The 26,853-nt window shown below is 43.3% G+C and overlaps 1 protein-coding gene across 3 annotated transcripts in view; it reads right to left on the bottom strand.

Moving 5' to 3' along the window:
• Wdr27 (WD repeat domain 27) overlaps nt 1-26,853 on the bottom strand; it is a 158,431-nt gene that overhangs the window by 13,053 nt on the left and 118,525 nt on the right. Inside the window, exon 26 of one of the 3 annotated variants that reach the window (XM_011246612.3) lies at nt 20,684-21,125. The exons of 1 other annotated variant lie outside the window; for it this stretch is intronic. The gene's annotated coding sequence lies outside the window, so the exon portion shown is untranslated. Of the gene's footprint in view, nt 1-20,683; nt 21,126-26,853 lie in introns of those variants that run through there. One more of the 3 variants, NM_175173.3, reaches the window with a different exon arrangement.

Below are 26,853 nucleotides of genomic sequence, written 5' to 3' on the forward strand. Positions count from 1 at the left end.
GCCTTCATAGGACAAAGGGTCTCTCCTCCTATTGATGACCAACTAGGCCATCCTCTGCTGCATATGCAGCTGGAGCCATGAGTCCCACAATGTATGCTCTTTGGTTGGTTTGTTTAGTCCCTGGGATCTCTGGGGGTACTGGCTAGTTCATATTATTGTTCTCCTATGGGGCTGCAAACCCCTTCAGCTCCTTGGGTCCTTTCTCTAGCTCCTTCCTTGTGGATCCTATGCTCAGTTCAATGGATGGCTGTGAGCATCCACCTCTGTATTTGTGAGGCAATGGCAGAGCATCTCAGGAGACAGCTATATCAGGCTCTTTCAGCAAGCACTTGTTGGCATCCACAACAGTGTCTGAGTTTGGTGATTATAAATGGGATGGATCCCCAGGTGAGTCAGTCTCTAGATAGTCATTTCTTCAGTCTCCACTCCACACTTTGTCTCTGTAACTTCTTCCATGGGTGTTTTGTTCCCCCCTTCTAAGATGGATAGAAGTATCCATACTATGGTCTTCCTTCTTCCAATCTTTCAAGCTGACTGATTCAATGCAACTTCTCTTGGATCTGTCTGAATTGCTCTGCTTGCACTCATACTAACTTCAGCAGTATATTCTAAACTTCTAGCTCCTTCTCATTCTCTGACTTGTTCTGTCTTTACCAGTGTCTAGCTTGTTGTCTCTGCAACCTGCCTTTGTAAAACTGCCATTCACAGTCACCACAACTTTTTTTCTCTATAACGTCTCTTAAGTAGCCTCTCTTATCTATACAGTTCTTGTGTGAGTTAGGCATATCCTATTTCTGGCTCCTTGTGTCAAATCTTTCTCTGATTTGTCACTTTGTCTTCCCCTCAATTAGATGTCACTTTCAAACATGGATGCTTCCTTCTACAAAATGACCTTGTTAGGGATTGATAGTGTGTAGTAAGAGCATGTCTATGTTCCAGCCAGATCATACTGTAATCCTGGGCATGTCTGCATTCTGACAGGATCATATAGAACTACAAGGTCTTTGGATATGATCCCTTGCCAGAGCAGCCATGTTGCTGGACTAAATTTCCCCTACAATTATTCCCTTAACTTTGTTCTATCAGGTATTGTGGTCACAGCAACACACAAGTAACTCATAGTGTCAATAGTAGAGAAACTTCTGTGACTAAACCTGCCTGGTTCTTATGCCTTTATAAAAGAGAAGTGTGGAGATGTGAACTACGATGTCCTGAAATGTTGTAGGTACAGTTTCCTGTGTGATTCTTCTGGAACTCAGAAGACCAGGGTGTGGAAACAAAGGTGAACAATAAAGAACTGAGTTTATGAAGCTTCAGATAGAAATGAGAACTGTGCTGGGAACTGCACTGTGGACTGGTTCACATTCTGGCAAAGAACTTGTCTACATTTTACTCATGAACACAAAGTTTTTGTGAGGCTAAATTCAAAAGTAATGGGCTAACCAAGTTGACACGGGAAATTTCACATCATTTAGCATTCAGGCTGTGACATGGTTATTGCTGGCTGCTTTAAGGCAAGTGGACAGCGAGAATCAGGAGCAGAAGGCAGAGCAGCGAAATGTGCAAAGTCAGCAGTTTGGCCAAAAAGAGAAACCTGAGCCCTTTCAAAGTTGTGAACAAAGAGTTGTTAAAGATATTAATGCTGCTATAAAGACACCTTGCTGTAACCTCCCCTCCCCAGCCTGAAACCTGTTTGCTCAGGTTTCAGTGTTAGAGAGCATTGGGGCGGAGCTTGCTGCCCTATCATCCTGCCATTCCCACTGCTGCTGCCTGCCAACTAGCTGTTCCGGACCTATCACGTATTCACCTGCAACTTTACTCCAAGATGATTTGGCGGGAATCGGGCCCCTTCCCCTCCTTCATAACTCGGTGCACGAATTAGTAAAATTGAGCTTTGATCAGAATTTTTGTCTTAGCTTCATCTTTCTCTCGTCTGCCTAGCTCCCTCTTCTCTTCCAGATTCCAAGATGCCTTCCCAGAACAGAACCTAGACATGTGAGCCACTGGTCGGACACAACAGATCTGGCGCCTTTTTTTGTTTGTTTGGGTTTTTTTGTTTGTTTGTTTGTTTTTTGAGACAGGGTTTCTCTGTATAGCCCTGGCTGTCCTGGAACTCACTTTGTAGACCAGGCTGGCCTTGAACTCAGAAATCCGCCTGTCTCTGCCTCCCAAGTGCTGGGATTAAAGGCGTGTGCCACCATGCCTGGCAATGTCAAAGAATTTAATAAATGCTTTATAGTATCTTAAAAAGATCTACTTACTGGCTTATAGATTGATCCTAAATAGCTACCTTATTAGGGAAGGGAAAAACAGGTTCCCTCCACAGAATGCCGCAGAAGCATGATGGTTAATTCGTGTGACAAGCTGGCAGGTAAGTTGACTCAGTGTCCTGATTGAAATGACTAAGAAACTAAATTAGATTCATGTTTTAGATCCATCCTTGCTTACCATTTTTCCAGTTTAGACTAGCTTCAAGCCTTTTAACTTTATGGCAATAGTACATCAGAGGCTGTATATTCTGACTTCGTAAGATTAGTCATTTAATAGAGTCACAATGATTTTTCTCTTTTCTTCAGTGTGACCAGTCATTCTAACTCAATCTTAGACTGGTCTAATATTCAGTCCAATATTAGAGATTCCTATTATAGATAACTATATTCTTTTTTTTTCTTTCCATTTTTTATTAGGTATTTAGCTCATTTACATTTCCAATGCTATACCAAAAGTCCCCCATACCCACCCACCCCCACTCCCCTACCCGCCCACTCCCCCTTTTTGGCCCTGGCGTTCCCCTGTTCTGGGGCATATAAAGTTTGTGTGTCCAATGGGCCTCTCTTTCCAGTGATGGCCGACTAGGCCATCTTTTGATACATATGCAGCTAGAGTCAAGAGCTCCGGGGTACTGGTTAGTTCATAATGTTGATCCACCTATAGGGTTGCAGATCCCTTTAGCTCCTTGGGTACTTTCTCTAGCTCCTCCATTGGGAGCCCTGTAATCCATCCATTAGCTGACTGTGGGCATCCACTTCTGTGTTTGCTAGGCCCCGGCATAGTCTCACAAGAGACAGCTACATCTGGGTCCTTTCGATAAAATCTTGCTAGTGTATGCAATGGTGTCAGCGTTTGGATGCTGATTATGGGGTGGATCCCTGGATAAGGCAGTCCCTACATGGTCCATCCTTTCATCTCAGCTCCAAACTTTGTCTCTGTAACTCCTTCCAAGGGTGTTTTGTTCCCACTTCTAAGGAGGGGCATAGTGTCCACACTTCAGTCTTCATTTTTCTTGAGTTTCATGTGTTTAGGAAATTGTATCTTATATCTTGGGTATCCTAGGTTTTGGGCTAATATCCACTTATCAGTGAGTACATTTTGTGAGTTCCTTTGTGAATGTGTTACCTCACTCAGGATGATGCCCTCCAGGTCCATCCATTTGGCTAGGAATTTCATAAATTCATTCTTTTTAATAGCTGAGTAGTACTCCATTGTGTAGATGTACCACATTTTCTGTATCCATTCCTCTGTTGAGGGGCATCTGGGTTCTTTCCAGCTTCTGGCTATTATAAATAAGGCTGCTATGAACATAGTGGAGCATGTGTCCTTCTTACCAGTTGGGGCATCTTCTGGATATATGCCCAGGAGAGGTATTGCTGGATCCTCCAGTAGTACTATGTCCAATTTTCTGAGGAACCGCCAGACGGATTTCCAGAGTGGTTGTACAAACCTGCAATCCCACCAACAATGGAGGAGTGTTCCTCTTTCTCCACATCCTCGCCAGCATCTGCTGTCACCTGAATTTTTGATCTTAGACATTCTGACTGGTGTGAGGTGGAATCTCAGGGTTGTTTTGATTTGCATTTCCCTGATGATTAAGGATGTTGAACATTTTTTCAGGTGCTTCTCTGCCATTCGGTATTCCTCATGTGAGAATTCTTTGTTCAGTTCTGAGCCCCATTTTTTAATGGGGTTGTTTGATTTTCTGAAGTCCACCTTCTTGAGTTCTTTATATATGTTGGATATTAGTCCCCTATCTGATTTAGGATAGGTAAAGATCCTTTCCCAATCTGTTGGTGGTCTCTTTGTCTTATTGACGGTGTCTTTTGCCTTGCAGAAACTTTGGAGTTTCATTAGGTCCCATTTGTCAATGCTCGATCTTACAGCACAAGCCATTGCTGTTCTGTTCAGGAATTTTTCCCCTGTGCCCATATCTTCAAGGCTTTTCCCCACTTTCTCCTCTATAAGTTTCAGTGTCTCTGGTTTTATGTGAAGTTCTTTGATCCATTTAGATTTGACCTTAGTACAAGGAGATAAGTATGGATCGATTCGCATTCTTCTACATGATAACAACCAGTTGTGCCAGCACCATTTGTTGAAAATGCTGTCTTTCTTCCACTGGATGGTTTTAGCTCCCTTGTCGAAGATCAAGTGACCATAGGTGTGTGGGTTCATTTCTGGGTCTTCAATTCTATTCCATTGGTCTACTTGTCTGTCTCTATAGCAGTACCATGCAGTTTTTACCACAATTGCTCTGTAGTAAAGCTTTAGGTCAGGCATGGTAATTCCACCAGAGGTTCTTTTATCCTTGAGAAGAGTTTTTGCTATCCTAGGTTTTTTGTTATTCCAGATGAATTTGCAAATTGCTCCTTCTAATTCGTTGAAGAATTGAGTTGGAATTTTGATGGGGATTGCATTGAATCTGTAGATTGCTTTTGGCAAGATAGCCATTTTTACAATATTGATCCTGCCAATCCATGAGCATGGGAGATCTTTCCATCTTCTGAGATCTTCTTTAATTTCTTTCTTCAGAGACTTGAAGTTTTTATCATACAGATCTTTCACCTCCTTAGTTAGAGTCACGCCGAGATATTTTATATTATTTGTGACTATTGAGAAGGGTGTTGTTTCCCTAATTTCTTTCTCAGCCTGTTTATTCTTTGTGTAGAGAAAGGCCATTGACTTGTTTGAGTTAATTTTATATCCAGCTACTTCACCGAAGCTGTTTATCAGGTTTAGGAGTTCTCTGGTGGAATTTTTAGGGTCACTTATATATACTATCATATCATCTGCAAAAAGTGATATTTTGACTTCCTCCTTTCCAATTTATATCCCCTTGATCTCCTTTTGTTGTCGAATTGCTCTGGCTAATACTTCAAGTACTATGTTGAAAAGGTAGGGAGAAAGTGGGCAGCCTTGTCTAGTCCCTGATTTTAGTGGGATTGCTTCCAGCTTCTCTCCATTTACTTTGATGTTGGCTACTGGTTTGCTGTAGATTGCTTTTATCATGTTTAGGTATGGGCCTTGAATTCCTGATCTTTCCAGAACTTTTATCATGAATGGGTGTTGGATCTTGTCAAATGCTTTTTCTGCATCCAACGAGATGATCATGTGGTTTTTGTCTTTGAGTTTGTTTATATAGTGGATTACATTGATGGTTTTTCGTATATTAAACCATCCCTGCATTCCTGGAATAAAACCTACTTGGTCAGGATGGATGATTGCTTTAATGTGTTCTTGGATTCGGTTAGCGAGAATTTTATTGAGGATTTTTGCATCGATATTCATAAGAGAAATTGGTCTGAAGTTCTCTATCTTTGTTGGATCTTTCTGTGGTTTAGGTATCAGAGTAATAGTGGCTTCATAAAATGAGTTGGGTAGAGTACTTTCTACTTCTATCTTGTGAAAAAGTTTGTGCAGAACTGGAATTAGATCTTCTTTGAAGGTCTGATAGAACTCTGCACTAAACCCGTCTGGTCCTGGGCTTTTTTTGGCTGGGAGACTATTTATAACTGCTTCTATTTCTTTAGGGGATATGGGACTGTTTAGAAGGTCAACTTGATCCTGATTCAACTTTGGTACCTGGTATCTGTCCAGAAATTTGTCCATTTCGTCCAGGTTTTCCAGTTTTGTTGAGTATAGCCTTTTGTAGAAGGATCTGATGGTGTTTTGGATTTCTTCAGGATCTGTTGTTATGTCTCCCTTTTCAGTTCTGATTTTGTTAATTAGGATTTTGTCTCTGTGCCCTCTAGTGAGTCTAGCTAAGGGTTTATCTATCTTGTTGATTTTCTCAAAGAACCAACTCCTCGTTTGGTTAATTCTTTGAATAGTTCTTCTTGTTTCCACTTGGTTGATTTCACCCCTGAGTTTGATTATTTCCTGCCGTCTACTCCTCTTGGGTGAATTTGCTTCCTTTTTTTCTAGAGCTTTTAGATGTGTTGTCAAGCTGCTAGTATGTGCTCTCTCCCGTTTCTTCATGGAGGCACTCAGAGCTATGAGTTTCCCTCTTAGAAATGCTTTCATTGTGTCCCAAAGGTTTGGGTACGTTGTGGCTTCATTTTCATTAAACTCTAAAAAGTCTTTAATTTCTTTCTTTATTCCTTCCTTGACCAAGGTATCATTGAGAAGAGTGTTGTTCAGTTTCCACGTGAGTGTTGGCTTTCTGTTATTTTTTTTGTTATTGAAGATCAGCCTTAGTGCATGGTGATCTGATAGGATACATGGGACAATTTCAATATTTTTGAATCTGTTGAGGCCTGTTTTGTGACCTATTATGTGGTCAATTTTGGAGAAGGTACCATGAGGTGCTGAGAAGAAGGTATATCCTTTTGTTTTAGGATAAAATGTTCTGTAGATATCTGTCAGATCCATTTGTTTCATCACTTCTGTTAGTTTCAGTGTGTCCCTGTTTAGTTTCTGTTTCCATGATCTGTCCATTGGTGAAAGTGGTGTGTTGAAGTCTCCCACTATTATTGTGTGAGGTGCAATGTGTGCTTTGAGCTTTACTAAAGTTTCTTTAATGAATGTGGCTGCCCTTGTATTTGGAGCATAGATATTCAGAATTGAGAGTTCCTCTTGGAGGATTTTACCTTTGATGAGAACAAAGTGCCCCTCCTTGTCTTTTTTGATGACTTTGGGTTGGAAGTCAATCTTATCAGATATTAGGATGGCTACTCCAGCTTGTTTCTTCATACCATTTGCTTGGAAAATTGTTTTCCAGCCTTTTATTCTGAGGTAGTGTCTATCTTTTTCTCTGAGATGTGTCTCCTGTAAACAGCAAAATGTTGGGTCTTGTTTGTGTAGCCAGTTTGTTAGTCTATGTCTTTTTATTGGGGAGTTGAGACCATTGATGTTAAGAGATATTAAGGAAAAGTAATTGTTGCTTCCTGTTATTTTTGTTGTTAAAGTTGGCATTCTGTTCTTGTGGCTGTCTTCTTTTAGGTTTGTTGAGGGATTACCTTCTTGTTTTTTCTAGGGCATTGTTCCCGTTCTTGTATTGGTTTTTTTCTGTTATTAACCTTTGAAGGGCTGGATTCGTGGAGAGATAATGTGAGAATTTGGTTTTGTCGTGGAATACTTTGGTTTCTCCATCTATGGTAATTGAGAGTTTGGCTGGGTATAGTAGCCTGGGCTGGAATTTGTGTTCTCTTAGTGTCTGTATAACATCTGTCCAGGCTCTTCTGGCTTTCATAGTCTCTGGTGAAAAATCTGGTGTAATTCTGATAGGCTTGCCTTTGTATGTTACTTGACCTTTTTCCCTTACCGCTTTTAGTATTCTATCTTTATTTAGTGCATTTGTTGTTCTGATTATTATGTGTCAGGAGGAATTTCTTTTCTGGTCCAGTCTATTTGGAGTTCTGTAGGTTTCTTGTATGTTCATAGGTATCTCTTTCTTTATATTTGGGAAGTTTTCTTCAATAATTTTGTTGAAGATGTTTGCTGGTCCTTTGAGTTGAAAATCTTCATTCTCATCCACTCCTATTATCCGTAGGTTTGGTCTTCTCATTGTGTCCTGGATTTCCTGGATATTTTGAGTTAGGATCTTTTTGCATTTTCCATTTTCTTTGATTGTTGTGCCGATGTTCTCTATGGAATCTTCTGCACCTGAGATTCTCTCTTCCATCTCTTGTATTCTGTTGCTGATGCTCAAATCTATGGTTCCAGATTTCTTTCCTAGGGTTTCTATCTCCAGTGTTGCCTCACTTTGAGTTTTCTTTATTGTTTCTACTTCCCTTTTTAGGTCTAGTATGGTTTTGTTCATTTCCATCACCTGTTTGTTTGTTTTTTCCTCTTTTTCTGTAAGGACTTCTACCTGTTTGATTGTGTTTTCCTGTTTTTCTTTAAGGACTTGTAACTCTTTAGCAGTGTTCTCCTGTATTTCTTTAAGTGATTTATTAAAGTCCTTCTTGATGTCCTCTACCATCATCATGAGATATGCTTTTAAATCTAGGTCTAGGTTTTCGGGTGTGTTGGGGTGCCCTGGACTGGGCGAAGTGGGAGTGCTGGGTTCTGGTGATGGTGAGTGGTCTTGGTTCCTGTTAGTAGGATTCCTACGTTTACCTTTCGCCATCTGGTAATCTCTGGAGTTAGTAGTTATAGTTGACTCTGTTTAGAGATTGTTCTTCTGGTGATTCTGTTACCGTCTCTCAGCAGACCTGGGAGACAGATTCTCTCCTCTGAGTTTCAGTGCTCAGAGCACTCTCTGCTGGCAAGCTCTCTTACAGGGAAGGTGCGCAGATATCTTGTTTTTGGACCTCCTCCTGGTCGAAGAAGAAGGCCCAAAATAGGGCCTCTCTCAGAAGCTGTGTTGCTTTGGCAGTTCCCAGAAGCTGTCAGCTTCTGTGGTGCAGACTCTCACCTGTGCAGACTAAAATCCTAAGTTCCAGGGAGTCCTGGAACCAAGATGGTGACCGCTGCTCCTGAGGCTGAGGCCGCCTCCCGAGCCAGGCGGACACCTGTCCTCTGGTCCGGATGGTGGCCGGTTGTCTGCGGCCCGCCCAGGCTGCTGCCTCAGCGGCTCTGTGCTTCCGCCCGTCCCAGAAGCTGTCCGGTTCTCTGGCGCACCCTCTAACCTGTTCAGACTAATTTCCTAAGTTCTGCTGAGTCCCGGAACCAAGATGGCGACCGCTGCTGCTGAGGCTGAGGCCGCCTCCCAAGCCAGGCCGATAACTATATTATTAATTACCTAGCAAAGTTAATTCAGATAACATCCCCCACTTCCAGAGAGTCTCTGGCGTTTTTACTAATTCTAAAACCAGCCCAGAGACTGAGCTTGAGCCTTGCTAATTTGCAACTGAATAATGTACCTGGTCTTCCCCAAAAGAAGATTTGCATTGTTACTTTCTCATTGTCTGGATCTCGGTTTTTTTTTTCAAGCAGGTCAATCAACACCTTCAGCCTGACCGCAGTGAGCGTGCATCCCCACCCCCAAGATCGTACAGGTGGCAACTGCTATTTTCATTCTAAAGACATTCCAGCACAAATTGTGGCTTTAGGTCTGATTTAAGAATTAGGTTTACTACGAGGGCTAGAAAGGCAAAATTTTCAAATATTAGAAGAGATTGGTCTTTATTCTGATAGACAGGCTTAGTCCCTTAGCTGGTCTTTGGTTTTCTACCCTTGCTGTTATTGCAAGGTCCCCTTAGTTCCTCAGGCTGTGGGAATAACAGAGATGAGGAGGGTGACCTCCAGCTCCTAATATAGCCTAAGAGCCACAAATTGTGATGTTACTAGTGACATAATTCTTGTCAAGGCCTTGCGAAATCTGAGGTTGACAATTCTCCTTTAGGAGCTGCACAGTACTCAGAACTGTGCATACTGATTCGTGATCATATGAATACAGTACGGGTACCGGTGCAGAAATTTACTGCAGGGGAAGGTCCAGCTTGACCATTTCTGGGTTCCCTGTGAGATATACCCAGTTTGGATGGAGGTTGGTATCTAGTTCCAGTTACAACCAAAAATATCTTTCTAAGGCTCTGCCTCCCCTCCCCAAAAGATACCAAGAGCCACAAGTGTGGGTCGTGACTGCACCCATGGGAGGAATCAGGTCAATTTCCCCCCAAGCCATGGTTAAAGCCCACTCATCTACAGATGAGAAAAATATTTGATCACCTCAGTTAAGCGTGGCCTTATTAAACTTAATTAATAGGGGGGGGGAGAGAGAGAGGTTGGAGACCATACCGTTAGAAGGGCAAGCCCTTCACAGCCTCCCACCCTAAAAAGCCAATTGGCCTTGTACTACAGAGCCAGTCGTAACCCCCTCCTCCCTGTTCCCCGCCTGTCATCCAAGAATGCGGAGGAATATCCACGTACTCTCCTTCAGTGTTATTCATAATAAAGTGCCTTTCAATTCATACAGTCAGCCTTCACCAGGGTTCCAAAGCCCTGTAGCTGACTACTTGGTATTCAGATAAAAATTTCAACAAGGAAGTTACCTATTCAGTACTAATTAGCATTATTAAAGTCGGAGCCTACAGCTCAGGGCTAGTCTGCTAGTTGTTTACTAGGACAGAAAGGACAGTCTTATCTAGATACGGTTTATCATAAGAAAAGTTAAAAAAAAATCCCACTGAGACAGGTTTCTTCATTAGGTCCTAGAATTCAGACAGAACTAAAGGGCATAAATAAATTTTATGCCTCAACCTATCCTTTTCTTTTTTATATTAACAACAGGGAGGAGATATAACCTCCCCTCCCCAGCCTGAAACCTGTTTGCTCAGGTTTCAGTGTTAGAGAGCATTGGGGCGGAGCTTGCTGCCCTATCATCCTGCCACTCCCACTGCCGCTGCCTGCCAACTAGTTGTTCCGGACCTATCACGTATTCACCTGCAACCTTACTCCAAGATGATTTGGCGGGAATCGGGCCCCTTCCCCTCCTTCATAACTCGGTGCACGAATTAGTAAAATTGAGCTTTGATCAGAATTTTTATCTTAACTTCATCTTTCTCTCGTCTGCCTAGCTCCCTCTTCTCTTCCAGATTCCAAGATGCCTTCCCAGAACAGAACCCAGACATGTGAGCCACTGGTTGGACACAACACCTTGCAGCCCGAGTTCCATCTACGTGGCATGATGGTGAAAGTCAAGAACTGACACCTGCAAAGTAGTCTCTGATCAGCATCTTCTCAAACAAAACTAAAAATGTAATCTTAAAAACATTTAAGTGAGAGAGAGAGAGAAAGAGAGAGAGAGAGGGAGGCAATTCACTGGAACAATAAAACAAGAACCTTGAGGGTATTTTAGGAATTGTTGAAACTCCAGCATCACAGTCTCCATTGTGTAAAACTGCAAACTCATTCAACAAATTTCCCTTTAGGAAGAGAATGCCTCCATAATACTGAGAACACATGGGGTTGTTTAAAGAAATCGTCAACAGGCTCAACACCAAGGTGCTAAAGAAGCCACCATTGCCAGAAATGAAAACCCAACACTGCTTGAGCTGGCAAAGCTTGGTGTCGTCCACATGGTGTTGGGTTTAAAGGCAGAATGCAAGAACTTCAGGACCATGCAAGCTTCCTTCAGACTCTAAAGGAAGGCCCACGAGGATGGCTATGTGACAAGTCCCTGAAAAGGTGATTATGAAGCTGTGTGGGTGAAACTTAAGCTGTAGTGGAGGTCCTAGCATGTTGTAAACACCAGAAACACGGACTATCTCTCATGGAAAGCTATAGGTACTGAGTGGAGCCAGGCCAGAAGAGAGACAATATGAGATCCATGTAGCAAAGATATGCTGACTAAACTGCCCATACATGTTGGGATTCAAATTGGTTCAATATACCCTAGATGGCAGACATGGAGCTGCAGGTTGTACTACTTGCCCTGTTGGGGTTTGTTACTGACTTCTGTTGAATCTTTTGACATCCTTCCATTTTCCCTCTTTGGAATGAAAATAATTACTCTGTGACACTTTATATGGTAACAACTTAAATTTATATTTTATATTCCCTTTTGATTTTACAAGTGCCGACAGCCAGGAGATTGTCTTGATGCTCAGTAGAGAGACTCTGGGTTCAAACTTGTGAGTAATGTTGGAACTGTTATTATTTAGTCTCAAAATTGGGCTAAATGCACTTTGCATTTTGAGATGGGAGATCTGTGGTGGAATTATGGCTTAAATATCAAATGTCCCTTATAGGTTCATATTCTGAAAGCTTGATTTCTGGGCACGATTTTGGGATGTTCTAGAAACCTTTTAGACCTAATCTAGCTGGTTAGGTCTTTAGGAATATATATTCTCCCTGGCCACTTGCTCTCTGCTTCCTGTTCTGTCACTGTATGAACTACTATTCTCTGTCATAAGCTCCTGCTTCTGTGATACTCCACTGGAATACACGTACACGGGTGGGAGACAAAATACATAACTGTCTCCTTAGGTTGTCTGTCAGATAGTGTGGTCACTGAGAATCAGAAGTAATTAACTCTATGCTCACAACATTGCAATTTGCTTTTGCAACAATGAAAGTTTTGAGAAGGAGAGAGACAGAGCAAAGAAGACCCTATGGTAGAAATCTTCCTGTCACAGGCTATGCATGACATCAGACCTAGGGAGCTGAGATCTACTGGTTGTTGTATGCAGACTCTCAAGAGAGAAACCCCGGCCTTTTCTGATTAATGCCAGAGCCTGTCTTTAGTTTTCTCAGTCCATCTTTATGACCATTTATGTCTACACATGGACGCTTTGGTTATTAGAATGTCTTCCAGTCTGAATTTCTAACCTTGGAAATTTCTCTGACCTCACTTGAATTTGGTGGGGTGGTGACTGTAGAAGTTTTACTGCAACTTGCTAGACAGATGCTATCTTAAGGGTGTTTCTCCTGAATTAAGAAAATTTTCTGCAGAGTAAACTATAATTGGAATTGCATGTATAAAACTACCCACTTATTCAAGGTTGAGCTGAAACCTCTGATAGGCTGGTATTCACATATCCCTGATGACCTGTTCACATAGTGATGGTGACTGCTATGCACAGGTTGACACTATTACGTACATAATAATGCTGATTTGTGCTCACAGAGGATTGCCGACTACTTCCCACACCATGGGAGCCACAATGAGATGCAACCTTGTACCTTCATGCCAACGCTGACTGGTACATACATAATGATGACTGGTATCCATAAAGCTCTACTCACAAGCCCATAGTGTGGTCCAGATTTGTACTTACAATAAGATGCTCACTGATACCCACCTATAGGTGCTGACTGCCCTGGTTGGAGTTTTGAGAACTTGACACAAGTTAGAGTTACCTGTGGAGAGGAAAATGCCTTCATCTAGGACTGCCTACAGGCAAGTGTGTAGGGCATTTTCCTGATTTATGATTGATGTGGAAGGGCCCAGACTACTATAGGAGGTGCCATCCCTAGGAAGGTAGCCCTGGGATGTATAAGAAAGCAAACTGAACAAATCGAGGCAAGTAAGCCAGTAAGCAATGTCCTTCCATGACCTCTGCTTCAGTTCCTGCCTCCAGCTCCCTCCAGTGAGTACCTGCCCTGACTTCCCTCAGTGATGGATTGTGCCCTGAGGGTTCTAAGAAGAATTAAACCTTTCCCTCCCCAGGTTTTTGGTCTTGGTTTTTTAATCCCAGGAATAGAAACCCTCAATAGTATTTCTGATCAACATAATGTTAGAGGTAAGTTTCCATTCACTTATCCATATAGACTCTCAAATGTGGAAAAATCCCAACTGGTATGAAGAACTATTTGGTTTTGCTCTAAGGTTAAATACAGTAGCTTATGTGCCCCAAACATTTGGCTAAATTTAAAATATAAGGCAAGTATGTTTAAGTTTTTCCTCAGTCAGAATAAATGCTATTGGTAGGAATCTAAAAAAAATTATATTATTATAGAACAGAATAAACCACCTGTTTGAGTTAGTAATGACTCCAAATAATAAAGACTTCTGATACAACCTATCAGAGCCAGGCACAGCAACAAGCATGTTGTAACTGGTTGAGTTCCTGGTCCAGAAGTTTCTCCCTAGAAGTGTAGGAAAGAACTTGGTATAGTCCTCATAGTGTTCAGAACACATAGAGGCAGAGAGAAGCTGAGAGGTTGATTAGAGATTGTACTGCAGGTCAGAACCAGTTAAATCCTCAGGAACATTGCTCCAAGTCACTGAGACACATGTGGCATGGCCAGTATTGTGACTTGGTCAACAAATCCACAAATATTTGAATAAACACATGAATCAGATTTTTAAACAAAACTTTACCCAATCTGTAGATCACCCCTTCCCTTCCCAAGATTCTGATAGACATGAATGTAGATCACCCCTTCCCTTCCCAAGATTCTGATAGACATGAATGGGGCCTGCAGAGAAAGCCGCTTTGTGTTATTTTTCTCATCAACTCAAAACATTCAAGTGCCAGCTTAAGGGGGAAAATGGAGAGAGCATAATCGTTACTCTAAATGCGGCCCTTTGTGCAGAAATGGCCTCTTCCCTTATCCTTGTGCAGTTTCAGGGGCTTGGAAGGCTGTAGGACAGCCAGGAGCTCCTGAGGCTGCTGATGCTAGCAGCCAGGGGCCAGAGCCCAGCGCCCGCTGAGTTACTTCTGGAAAAATCTGGTCTCTGGATGCATTTTCCATGTGGTGAGCAGAGCCTCTCTGTTCCAGCGGAGGAGCCAGACTTCTCCCCTAGCGGCCTTAAATATTTAACAAAGTGGAAAATATTTTGCTTCCTTGGACTATGCAAACTGCAGAAAATGGAAGACTGTCTTTGTTTGGACTGTACATTCGTTTTTCCACATCTGGGAATCTCTTAAATCCGCATGGACTGAAATGGTTTCAGATTCGCAACTGAACCTTGCGAAACTAGAAATGTGTATGCGTTAACATTGTAAGTAGAGTCTCTTCATGTTTTTGTAATACTTTAAGTAGCATCTCTTTCTCCGTGTTCTGGAAATAGCATCCATTTCTTTGCAGTAGAAGAAGAAAGCATTTAAATCAATGATTATCCTAACTGAGAAATAGAAGGGCTGAAGAGTTAGGAGGCTAAGACAAGAGGTAGCTGCCATGATTAAATTAATGTTTATCCCTACTGAGAAATAGAAAGACAGAAGACTCAGGGGGCTAAAGTAAGGGGTAGCTACCACTTGAAGTTCTTGGGTGCAGCCGGAGCACACTCTGAATATTTGCTCATAGCCCACACCAAAGCCAAACCTTAGCAGCCACGCCCTCTGAGCACAGTCCTTTCGACTGTTAGCCACGCCCTCTGAGCTCTGACGTTTCAACTGTTTTTTCAAAAAAAAATTTAAAAACATGTCTAAAGATTCTTAATAAAAGGTTGGGTTACATGATCCTGAAGAGTGACCTATTAAAAATTTAGGATTGAAATGGGATTCGCAAGACTCTAAATATCTTTCCAACCAATATAAGTCAGCAGAACCTGCTACAACTGTCCTGAAAGACTTCATTTTCGTGTTTTAGAATTTATTTTCTTTGATTTTCCTTTTGGCTACTAAAAGTGTCACTTATTTTCCCAGGACCTTCTTACACACCAGGTGAGCCCAGCTGACATGGAAGAATGCAGTGATATATTCAGATGCCAGAAAGGAATAGACAGGCTATATTAATTCAGGCGTTGAGTTACTTTTCCTGGGACTAGTCTTCTTTGAGAAGGGCACTAATTTTTCAAAATCTCTGATTTGAGAAATGGTTCTCCCCAAGTGCTTTGCCAGATGACAGCTCTCAGCAGCAGAGCTGGGACAGATGAAGAGAGGTAAGAAGAGGAACGCTTTTACAAAATACAATTTTTCAAGACACAAGCGTCAGACGTAGAGTTTATTTTCTCAAAATGCTGTCTGGTAAGAGTGTTTATACTCAAGTCTGCATAACCAGCAGAATCAAAAATAATCATCTTTTCACGACAGCTCGGCAGATAACTCTGGGGACAATACGCCCTAAAGCTGAGAGCCTTGCCCTGAATTGGCCAACTCAACCAGTTTCCCACACTTACTAATGCTATTAGTGCCTTTGGCCTCTGCAAGAAGCTGGGATTTCATTTAGGCTGCTAGGCAGTCCTTATAATTCTATTAACAGATGGAAAATGGGCCTTCAATAATTTGCTGCTGAGTAAGATTCAGAGATTTTTACATTTTTGTTGTTTAAATGACCTTAATTTTGAAAGTTAAAGTGTAATACACATATCACATAAAATTCTTAATTATAATCCTTTAAAAATACACCCTTAAGCCAATCATGATGGCTCAATCTTGTAATCCTAGCACTGGAGAGGTTGAGGCACAAAGATCACTCCAAATTCAGGACCCTCATGGACCATAGAGTGGCATTCTGTCTCAAACCACTCATTTAGCCATCAATCAATCAATCAATCAATCAACGTCCAGTATAAAGTGGAATTCATGACTCAGAATGTGTGATTGTTATCTAGAGCCAGGAGTTTTTCACAAAGAAAGCCCATGCCCTGTCTCTTTAGCAGCAATCTCTCTGTCTCTGTCTCTTCTGGACATTTCCTACAAATAGCATGAGGCTACATGTGGGTTTTGTGTGTGGTATTTGGCTTCTTTCATAGCCTCATTGAGAATCTTCAAAGTCGTGGTTTTCCTGTATTCTTTTCAATTTTTTATTATGCTTAAAATACAAATAAAATATAATCTTTAAGTGCCTAGTTTCAGTGATTTAAGTATATTTGTATTGTGTAGCTATTCCCATTATATATCGGGTTCTCTACCTAACCATGAACTCTCTGTTCCTCTTCATCCCTGCACCTTCCTTGCAACTTTTTTAGTGTGATGAATCTGCTATGGGACATTGCATAGGGGAGCCTCTAAATGCTAGTAAACTTCAGAGAATAGGCTGAAATCACATTAGTCCCCTCTTTGTGCATATATTTACCACTATGGGCAGAGTTTACTGAATATCAATTTTCTCTGAAACGGTAATGAAAACCTAGTCACATCTTATAGGTTGTCCTTGCTGAAGAGAAACGTGGGTGTGTTTGCTGCTAACCATGTGCACAGATGAAGAGAAGCAGTGAAGCCCTGCCCTGCCCTGCTCAGGCCTGAGCAGCTCCCCGTCTTTCAAGAAATCGTGTGCCAGGATAAGTCATTTCTGGCTCGTGCCTCCTGCACCTCCTCTTCCTCTTCAATATTGTACTGAACGGTCAAAGGCCAACTCGCCAGGCTGCAGCCGACTTCATATTACTTCTCTAGTTCTGTGTTTTATTGAGGACTTTGGCGTTTGATGATCTGTAGTTTCCAATCCCAGAGTATTTAAATGCGATATATTTAAAAGAATAATCATGGCGTATCCCGGTTCGTGAAACATTTTCCTGCCATAATCTATTTTTAAAAGAGAGAGACATATTGCCTTCCTGGAGGGCACTGGCATCTCAAGTGACTTTTCTGGAGCTTGAAAACCCAGCAGGAAAACCCAGGACCACTAACCACCCTCCTACCCCAGCCTCGGTGCTTTAGAAATATAATATAAACACACCTGCAAACATTAACGTGCTGATCTTAATGACTACTTAATCTCTACAGGCTGCAGAGAACTTTCAAGTGGTAGCGAGACTCACTCCACTGTTCACAGTGGCACAGGAGGAAGGTCAGATTTAAGTAAACTAAGTCTAGTTACCAGTTGTTTTAAAAGACATATAGTAGAACCCAAGGATCAATAGATCTATTCACTTAGCTCTTTTCAACATAGTATGTCTGTAGAAACTGGGCTAGCTTTGTTTGTTTGTTTGTTTGTTTTAAGATTAACTTACAAACCGTTTCTGGAAAGTAAAATAAAATGTGGGTGGGACCCAGACTTCCCCCTTACTACCACAGAAGTTTCTGCAGGAGGCCTTTGAGCCCCTCTAGACAGGAAGTACTGGCTAAGCTCCACTCACTTTAAAAACCACACTCTGGTCTCTGGCTATTTAACACATAGCCCTTTTCACAGCTCTTCCTGAGACCCGTGTCCTCCCTATGTTCACCAATACCAAAGGGGCATCTTGGCGCGGCATGTGGGAGTGGAAAGAACAGTGACCAAGGGAGAAGGAGGCGTGAAAGGGAGGAACACAGATGTGTCCACACATCTGCTACTTCACAAATGCCAGGCCAGGATGAATGGCTATTGGCATGCAAATGATGACATCGGCTTGGTGGTGTCCTCATGGAACACTCAACTGAGGAGAGGAATAACTTTCTCCCTTAACCTGTCCATCAGAGGCAGTTATTTCTGGAACCCCTGTTTTTATGGACAAATTCCACCCTCTCTGCCACATGGCACACACCCTTCCACAATAAGTCTTGAGTGAAAGTTCCTGTCTGGAATACCCTTGACCTGGTCCTGGGCCCTATGGGATAAATGCCTAAAAAAGCAACACTTTAAATATGTTAAGACTATGAAATGTTCACCAACACCACACAAAAGGAAGATGTGGAATTAACCAGACTTATGCCCTCTGAATTTATGATTTCTTGAGTTTAGTATTAAGTGTCTGGCAGATACACATGCATGTGGAATCCACATTCTTAAAGCCACAGGGGTTTTGAGTCACTGGAACAACAGAGGTCTCAAGGACAATAAGCATGCCAGGGCATCCTGACCCCCATGTAGCAGTGGCAGAGTCATGCACAAGGTGCAGGTCATGGCTCCCTGACCCTCTATCCTGCTCCTCTCGATGAGAGAAGGGTCATCTTATTCCTTGCCCCCTCCCTCGGCTGGGCAGTGCTGCTTCTGAAGCTTGGCAAGCTACAGTGGCTCATGACGTGGCCATCCTACTTCTGACCCAGTGTTGATCTGGAAGAGCATGGAACCCAACAGTGAGTGCTCATAGCCACCACAGATTTTCCTGGACACATGGTCTCCTAACACATGCTGTGGGCACCTGCACATGTGTATGTGTGTGTAAACTCACCATGTTCTCGGGTCTCTTGCCATGTGTGTTCTCACATATGTATGTGAAAACAGAAAGTGGCGTCAGGGTCAGGAGGAGGCAAGCCATCACTGAGCCCAAGCAGCAGGAAGCTGAAGAGAGTGGAGGCTCCATAGGCTGTGAGAAGGATGTAGGCTACATCTGAAGCTACCACTCTGCAAGTCTCAGTGGAAACAGCAATGGCTTTCATACCCGGTTCCTTTAGTCAAGATTTCTCTATCCATTTTTAGCTGGCTGACCAGGTTAAGCAGGCCTATACTTGCTGTTGGTGATCAGAAGAAGAGAGTCTCCTCACCACATATCCATGTAAGTTCAGAAGCAACTGTCATCAACTGGTGGCCAATACAACATTATCAGTGCAAGGAGAGAAAGCCAAAGGAGCACCCAGCATGCCATGCCACCACCTACTGAAGCTTTCAGAATACTGCCTTGGGTCTCCTTTAAAAACAAACAAACAAACAAAGCAAAATATTCCAGGCATAATCCAATTCTCCCATCTCCCAAAAGGGATCTGAGTGAGATCCCACTGTAAATGGTGTGTAGACATGTACACACACACACACACACACACACACACACACACACCCCTTAGGTACAGAAGCACCTCTGTCAAAAGCCTGGAGAGTGACCTGAATCCCAAGGAAGGAATTGCTAAAATCTGTAGAGAAGAGGCTGACAAGGGGACAGGAAGAGCAGGCAGGACTGTGAGTGGCACTGTGTTTAGGAAATACTTTGTCCCCTTTGTTACCAACTCTAATAAACTCACAGCTTGCAGCTCTGAATCACTAACACATTATTTTACCATCATCTGTAGTGCATAGAGAGTTGTGGAAGTAAACTGACTTACAAGGCGTGCTTTTTGATTTTTACACCTCAGATTATGATGATCAAAACACTGCTTGTCATTGCCAAGAATGTTTGTTTGGAATGGAGTAGGTGCTGCCTGAAGAGGGCACGTCTCCCCATCAGACACAAAGTGTCCTGTGTACAGTTTCTGAGGAGGAAGCCAAATATCAGCTATCAGGAAACACAAAATGAAAAATTAACAAATCAAGGGCAGTGTTACCGTTGGCCAAGTCTTTAGCAGGAACTTGAACATGCCTCAGGAGCAGTGCTGTGTTCTCACAGGCTTGAGAATGTGATGATCAGAGACCACAGACATGGCCAGCATTGAGCATGGCTTAATATAATGCAGAATGGCGCACTGGGATGACAGCAACATGTGCAAGGTTCTGTGTTACCAGCCCTGACTGCTGCTGATGCGTCTGCTCTCACCACCACTCCTGCGCTCTGAGGGGAGATTCTCAGGAAGCTCTGGCTACTTGTACTGCTTCTTGGTGAGTGCAGAGAGGTTTCTTGAAGCCCCACATTTGGGGTCTTCCAGTGTGCGTGGCCTGTAGAATGGCTAGAAGCTCAGGGACAGCATGGCGCTCCTGTGACCTCAGGTGCTCACATGAGCATCTGAATTTGGGATGTCCACCATAAAGTGATGTCAGAGCTGGTGCAAATGGTTGAATGCCAAAGGGGTGGTAACATAGGAGACTGTGCCCGCCCCCAGCCTTAAGCAGGTTGGCTCAAACCTTGTTTGCCACAGTTGCTCACCTAGGGCGGAGTCTTCTGACCTTGGTAAAGTCTTTTGTCTGCCACATCTGCAGCTTCCTGTGAGAAGCTACCTGCTGAGCAGCTGAGCTTGTTTTCCTGACTCATCCTGACAAAGGGACCAAGAGATCCTGGTGTAGTGGGGGATGTGTCCTCCTCCCCTTTATAAGCTCAGACTCTTACATAAACATTGGGTCTAGATCAGAGAACTCTGTCTTGGCTCTTTATTTCTCTTGCTGCCTTTCCCATTCAACCCCAACTCTCCTTTCAGGAACCCAGTAACCTGTGGCCACTGGTGGCTACAGGAGATAAATGCATGTTAAGATGATGTATAATGTAACATTATGTATGTTTTTTATTTTAATACCAAGTGGCAAACTTTAACAAAGCAAAAAACAAACATACTTTTCTACCTACCTAATCAATTAAAGCAAAAGGCCTACCCATTTCTTTCAGCCTTTGACAGGAGTCAACAATATCTGTCTGTCTTAGTTAGGGTTCTTATTGCTGTGAAACACCATGATCATAAGCAACTAGGGGAGAAGGGACTTTATTTTGTTTCCACTTCTACTTCATGATACATCATTGGATGAAGCCAGGACAAGAATCTGGAGGCAGTAGCTGATGCAGAGGACATGGAGTGCTGCTTTCTGGATTGACACTCCTGGTTTACTCAGTTTCATGATAGCAGTCAGGACTACCAGCCCAGGAGTGGTGCTGCCCACAGTGATCTGAATCCTCCAACATCAATCATCGATCAAGAAGACGCACCACAGGCCAGGCTGGTGGGGGCATTTTCTCAATTGAGGTTCCTCCTTCCCAAGTGACTCCAACTTGTGTAGAGTTGATATAAAACTAGCCAACAATGCATCTGCAGCAGCAAATCAAACAAAACTTACATGTGATGAAGGCGAGGACTTTAAAAATACAGGTATATGCATAATAGTAGTAGTAATAGATTCCTTAAGACTTTTTCCAGAGATGTTATTTTACTCTCCTTCTGTATTTATCCCTCTGTGAGTGACCCCTCTTTCCATTTCAAACTTCCCATATCCCACCTTGCCCAGCAACCCAAGCCCCGAGCACATGTGGGACACCATTTTTAACCCACACCTTTTCTCCTCCTCCTTCTCCTCCCCCTCCTCTTTCTTCTCTCCCTTCACCATTACCACCACCACTCACCATCACACACCACTACTATCACCACGATCCTTCTGCAATGGTCCCTGAGCCTTAGTTGTGGGAGATACTTTGTACATGCATCCATTGTGACTGGTCCTACCACTCAACATTTTTGATTGGTTGTGGTTTTCTATATTGTCTCTGTTGCAAAGAAGAGTTTCCTTGAAGAGGAGTAAGGACTACACTTATTGGTGGGCATAAGGAATAAGATTTAGAAGGTAGTGAGAGATTATACTGGTTTAGTAAAATGAAAGCCATAGGTTCTCCAAGAGCCATGAATTCAATAGCCCTGGTAGCTTCCAGTACAAGGCATAGTTTTTCTCTTGTTGAACAGGTCTTCTGTTGGCCACTGACAAGATGTCCATGCCTACTTCACCCTTAGGGTTATCGTGCCATGCTGGTCACCATCGTGATTCATAATCATCATAGCTGGGTCAGACTGTTGGTAGCCTCCCTCCTTTGGAAGCTTGCATTACCTTCTTCCCCCCAGTATCATGAGACCTAGTCCTCAGGAAAGAGGCTTTCAGGTCAGTTCTATATTAGAGACTTCTAGGTCCTCTGTCTGAAATACATGCTGTCTTTCTTCAACACCTGGCACAACCAAGGCCAATAGCAATGACCTGTAATGTTTTGGGAATATTAGACAACCCCGCCCAATGCATAGTGCTGGGTTTTGTTAGATGGCATTTGGATCTTGGAGAGAGTCTTGTCAACTCCGGTGGGAAATTTTTCTTTAGAATATTGACTTACATGTACTGCAGAGCCATGGTAATAAAAAAAAAAATATGGAACTGGCACAAAAATAATCACATAGACCAATGAAACATAATCAAACACCCAAATGTGAGGTGTTTAGTATTTGACAAAGGTGCCAGAAACAAGCTGGATAAAAGAAAGTATTTTCAGCAACTAGTGTTGGGAAAACTGGGGAAGAGGAGACCAATTGGTTTTCCAATACCATATGGTAAGTCCTGAAAACAAGCATACAAATAACACTATACAGACCAAGCACCTACGCATTTAGGGGTGTGTGTGTGTGTGTGTGTGTGTGTGTGTGTGTGTGTGTGTGTGTGTGTGTTACTAAACAATAGAAAGAGGCCATAAATTTGAAGAAGAAAGGATGAGTATATGGGAGAGTTTGGAGGGACAAGGTGTGGGAAAATGGTGTAATTGTGTTATAATCTCAAAAAAGAAAATTAAAGAAAGGAAAAATATTTTAAGCTAAAAATGACATTTTCTTTTTAGTTTTTATTCCTGCAGATGTATAAACTAGCCAGCTTCACTGCTCACTTTATCCTAGAGTTCCTCAGGATATGGAGGGAGACGCAACACATCTCTCATAACTAATATTTTTCTGGCAAAATATGAAGAAGATAAGGGTGACCTTAGTTCTTAGTGTGTCCTGGTGACTGAGGCAGAGACGTCTCTGTGAGCTTCCCACACCACCCTCCTCACACAAACTGGAGCCTCCCAGTGTCTCAGGCCTCCTGTTTGGTCTCCCAGCTGTGACTAGAAGCATGGTCACACCATTCTCCTGAGAATCTGAACAGGCAAGTGCTACAGTGGGGGTCAGGGGACTGAATCATGCCCTTGCCGCCAACATCCATGTTCACAGAGTTGCACTGAGGAGCCCACACTGCCAGTTTTGTCACAAGAATAAGGCCATTACCCTGGCGACTGGATCTCCTCTGGCAGATGGGAGCAACACACCCTCACTCAAGGGCTGCCTGACGGTGACCCTCTGAAATAGAACAGGACTTTGTTGATGCTACACACAGCTGAGGGAAGATCCTAGGGAAGATCCTGGAGGCAGGCTTCGTCCAGCTGCAATTCAGTGATGAGGGCTGGTGCCTGGAGCAGCAGAGCACTGGTGTGACTCTAGCAAAGATCTGAATGGCAGATTCAGTCCAGGAAATGATAGGCTGACACCCTCGAGAGGAGCCTCATTTCAGGGCATTTATTAACTTAGAATCCCACTGAACATCTTCAAAAGTGTCTTTTGAGTGCACACCATGAAATGCACAGTGGGGCTCCTTGGGAGTGGCCATCTTTCTGCCAGGTACACCCACCTCCTACTCCTCAGACCCCCACAAGCACATACACACACAGACCCATGAACAAAGGCATCCACCATGCACATATACTCATACACAATTACACACACTCATACACAAGTGTGTGCTCACACACATTCACATACATACATGCACACAGGCATTCACCTCCTATATGTATATGCACATATACACATGCATCCGACCACATGCACGCACACGCACACGCGCACACGCACACACACACACACTACTTCTGGTATTCTTCTGCAGAGATTATGCAATAGGGCAGATGTGTTCGAGGCTTTCTCTCTTGCATATTGGTTGCTATTTCCCAGCTGTATTACACATGAATGGGCACATACTCAGGTCCTAGGTCTGCTCCAGGCAGGATAACTACGTCCTCTTTTCCTCTGGGTTTTCTCCTGTGTATCCTTGTGCTAGCCAGTTTCACATCCCTGTGACAGGAAACCTGGGGAAATCAACTCAGAAGAGGATAGGTTAATTTGGCTGTTTTCAGGTTTTAGGACAGGGTCCACCGACTCCATTGTTTGGGGCCTGAGGTAAGGCAGACATCATGGTAGGAAATGTGTGTTGGAGCAAAGAAATCCACCTCAGAATGGGCAGTAAAAGAGAAGAGACACAGAAGAAGGAGAGGGTGAGGAAACAGACAAGGAAAGGGGTCAGAAGAGAGAGTGTGCCCTAATGTCAATATTGCTTTAAAATTCACATCCCTAACGACCTACTTCCTTCCAACAGCCTGTTAGACCAGAATTAATCCACTGAGGAGGTCAGAGCCCTTGTGATACAATCATTCCCTCAAAGGCCCCACCTCTGCGTATTGCTCCCCTTGAGACCAAGCCTTCAACACATGAACATATGGCAGATACTTACAGTCCAAACCAGAGCCCTCCTCCCTCCCTCTTCCTATCTTGCTCTGCTGACCTCGTTCATTCAGTAGTAAGTGAGTTACCTCTTACCACCTCCATATGTGATAGCTGTATGTACCCAATGTCCTCCCTGGATTCTTCCTCTACCACACTGGTCCATGTGGTCCCACATATGCCAGTTTCTTTGGCCAAAACTTACTCTCTCCGTGTATGCTGCCTGACTTTCTGAAGCATGCCATTCCATGTACTTATGACCCAGGTGCTCTGATGCCAACTTATATACCCACTGTAAGTATTGTCTATAATATCCCCTGCTGTTCACCACGTGCAGTGTCCTTCAGGGAAGATGCCTGCATCCCACCTCATACTTTACGGCCATCCTGGAACTCCTCATCTTTGGTGCCTAGGGACATCTTAGGAGATGATTTAAGATTTTCAGTGACTCTGGTTCAGTGTTAGTCCCTTATGGAATGTGGTGTCCTCATAGGATCCATACTTAAATACAACTTTCAAAGACATCTAAGGATATGGCTGGATTCTGATTATCTGGGTCATCTCTGAGGTTAGTACTCCCTTAGTATCACCCAGGCATCTGCTGCACTGACTATAAGCTACACACATAGATGTCATCACAGGCCAGCACACAACTTTATGCCAAAAAGACTCTCAAATATATTGTTCATAGTGGGCTGTCAGATTAGTCCTACTCATGTTCTACACTCTCAGAATGTATGTTATGACAGCAATGCTTTCTCCTGGTATTTAGGAGTGGAATTGTGCCACCGAGGCTGTGACCCTCAGACTTCAGGAGAGCTGAGTGCTCTCCCCACCATCCAGTAGGTGCATACTGCACCAGGGTTCACAGCCATTAGAATCAGAACACAGCCAAACATCCCCAGGCCATGCCTGAGGAACACATCAGTAAGCCCCAGTGCTATGCAGAAGAGGGGCAGCTGATAATGGTCCCAGACTTGTTCTTGGAGAGGTGCAGAGGGCAGGTAGCCTCAGGGTTTTCTGGCCTGGTAATTCCACATGTGGGGTTTACACGGGACTCTGGCACCCAACGTCATTACCACTGAGAGATGACAGTGGTGTAGAGTGGGGTTCCTTGTTATACCCGGGCAGATGTGTGGCAGTGCATGCATTCACTGCTCAGCCACTGAGCCTGGCTCTTGCTGGGGTTGGAGCTGCAATGAGTGAGTCTCACAATGAAACAAACGTGCTTAGCAGATGCCTAAATGCACAGCAAACCTCATAGGCTGCCAGCCTCAGCATCCACCACCTGTCTTCCTGTAGCCACCTCAGACTCATGCATCAATTACTGGGGCGATCTGTGGTGGCCTGCATAACAATGCCCCCTACAGGGTCATATAGGTCTGAATGTTTAGACACCAGGAAGTAGCAATGTTTGAAAAGATTAGAAGGTTAGACCGGTTGGCCTTGTTGGAGGAGCTGTCTCACTGGGAGTGAACTTTGAGGTTTCAAAAACTCACACTAGGCTCAGTCTCTGTCCCTCTGCTTGCCCATCAGGAAGTAACACACGTAGCTTCTGCTCCATCCCCTACTGGATGCTGCTATGCTCCCCACCACCATGGTAATGGACTCACCTCTGAAACTATAAGCCAGCTCTAATTAAATGCTTTCTAAGAGTTGGATTAGGGGGCCGGAGAGATTGATCAGTGGTTAAGAGCACTGACTGCTCTTCCAGAGGTCCTGAGTTCAATTCCCAGCAACCACATGGTAGTGGTAGTCCACAACAATCTGTAATGGGATCTGATGCCCTCCTCTGGTGTGTCTGAAGACAGCTACAGTGTACTCAAATACATAAAATAAGTGAATCCTTAAAAAAAAAAAAAAAAAAAAAAAGTTAAATGAGAGCCAGGCAGTTGTGGCACACACCTTTAATCTCAGTACTCAGGAGGCAGAGGCAGGTGGATTTTTGTGAGTTCCAGGGTAGCAAAGGCTATATAGAGAAACTATTTTAAAAAGAAAAAAAAAAAAAGAGTAAAAGAGTTGGCTTGGTCTTGGTGTCTCTTCACAGCAACTCAACAGTAACTAAGACAGACTCCTTTAAGACTACCCCAGGTCTTGCTTTCAGAGCATATCTTTGTGTAAGTAGAAGTGTTATTAAGGGCATTGGCATTGAAGACTCCTGTATTACAGATCTCAGAGCATCCACGCTATGAACTACAGATGCAGCACTCAGGCTACAGGCCCACTTGTGGCCACCCATCCCCAGACAGCATAGGTCCCCAAGCCTGCTTTGTGGCCTTCCCTGTTAAGCAGTGATCATGAGTCTGAGCCTTTCTGAAGGGTAACTCTGGGGCCCCACTCCTGAAGGCTAATTCTGGTCTGGCACTAGCAAATAGACCATAAACCGAAACTTCAGTTTCTATAGCTATGAAATAGGATTAACAATTGATAAGTTAGGGTTTGGGGAGGACTGAATGGTAGCAAGTATGTAATGCATTGC

This window comes from Mus musculus, chromosome 17 (assembly GCF_000001635.26).
Source record: "Mus musculus strain C57BL/6J chromosome 17, GRCm38.p6 C57BL/6J".
Lineage (NCBI taxonomy): Eukaryota > Metazoa > Chordata > Mammalia > Rodentia > Muridae > Mus > Mus musculus.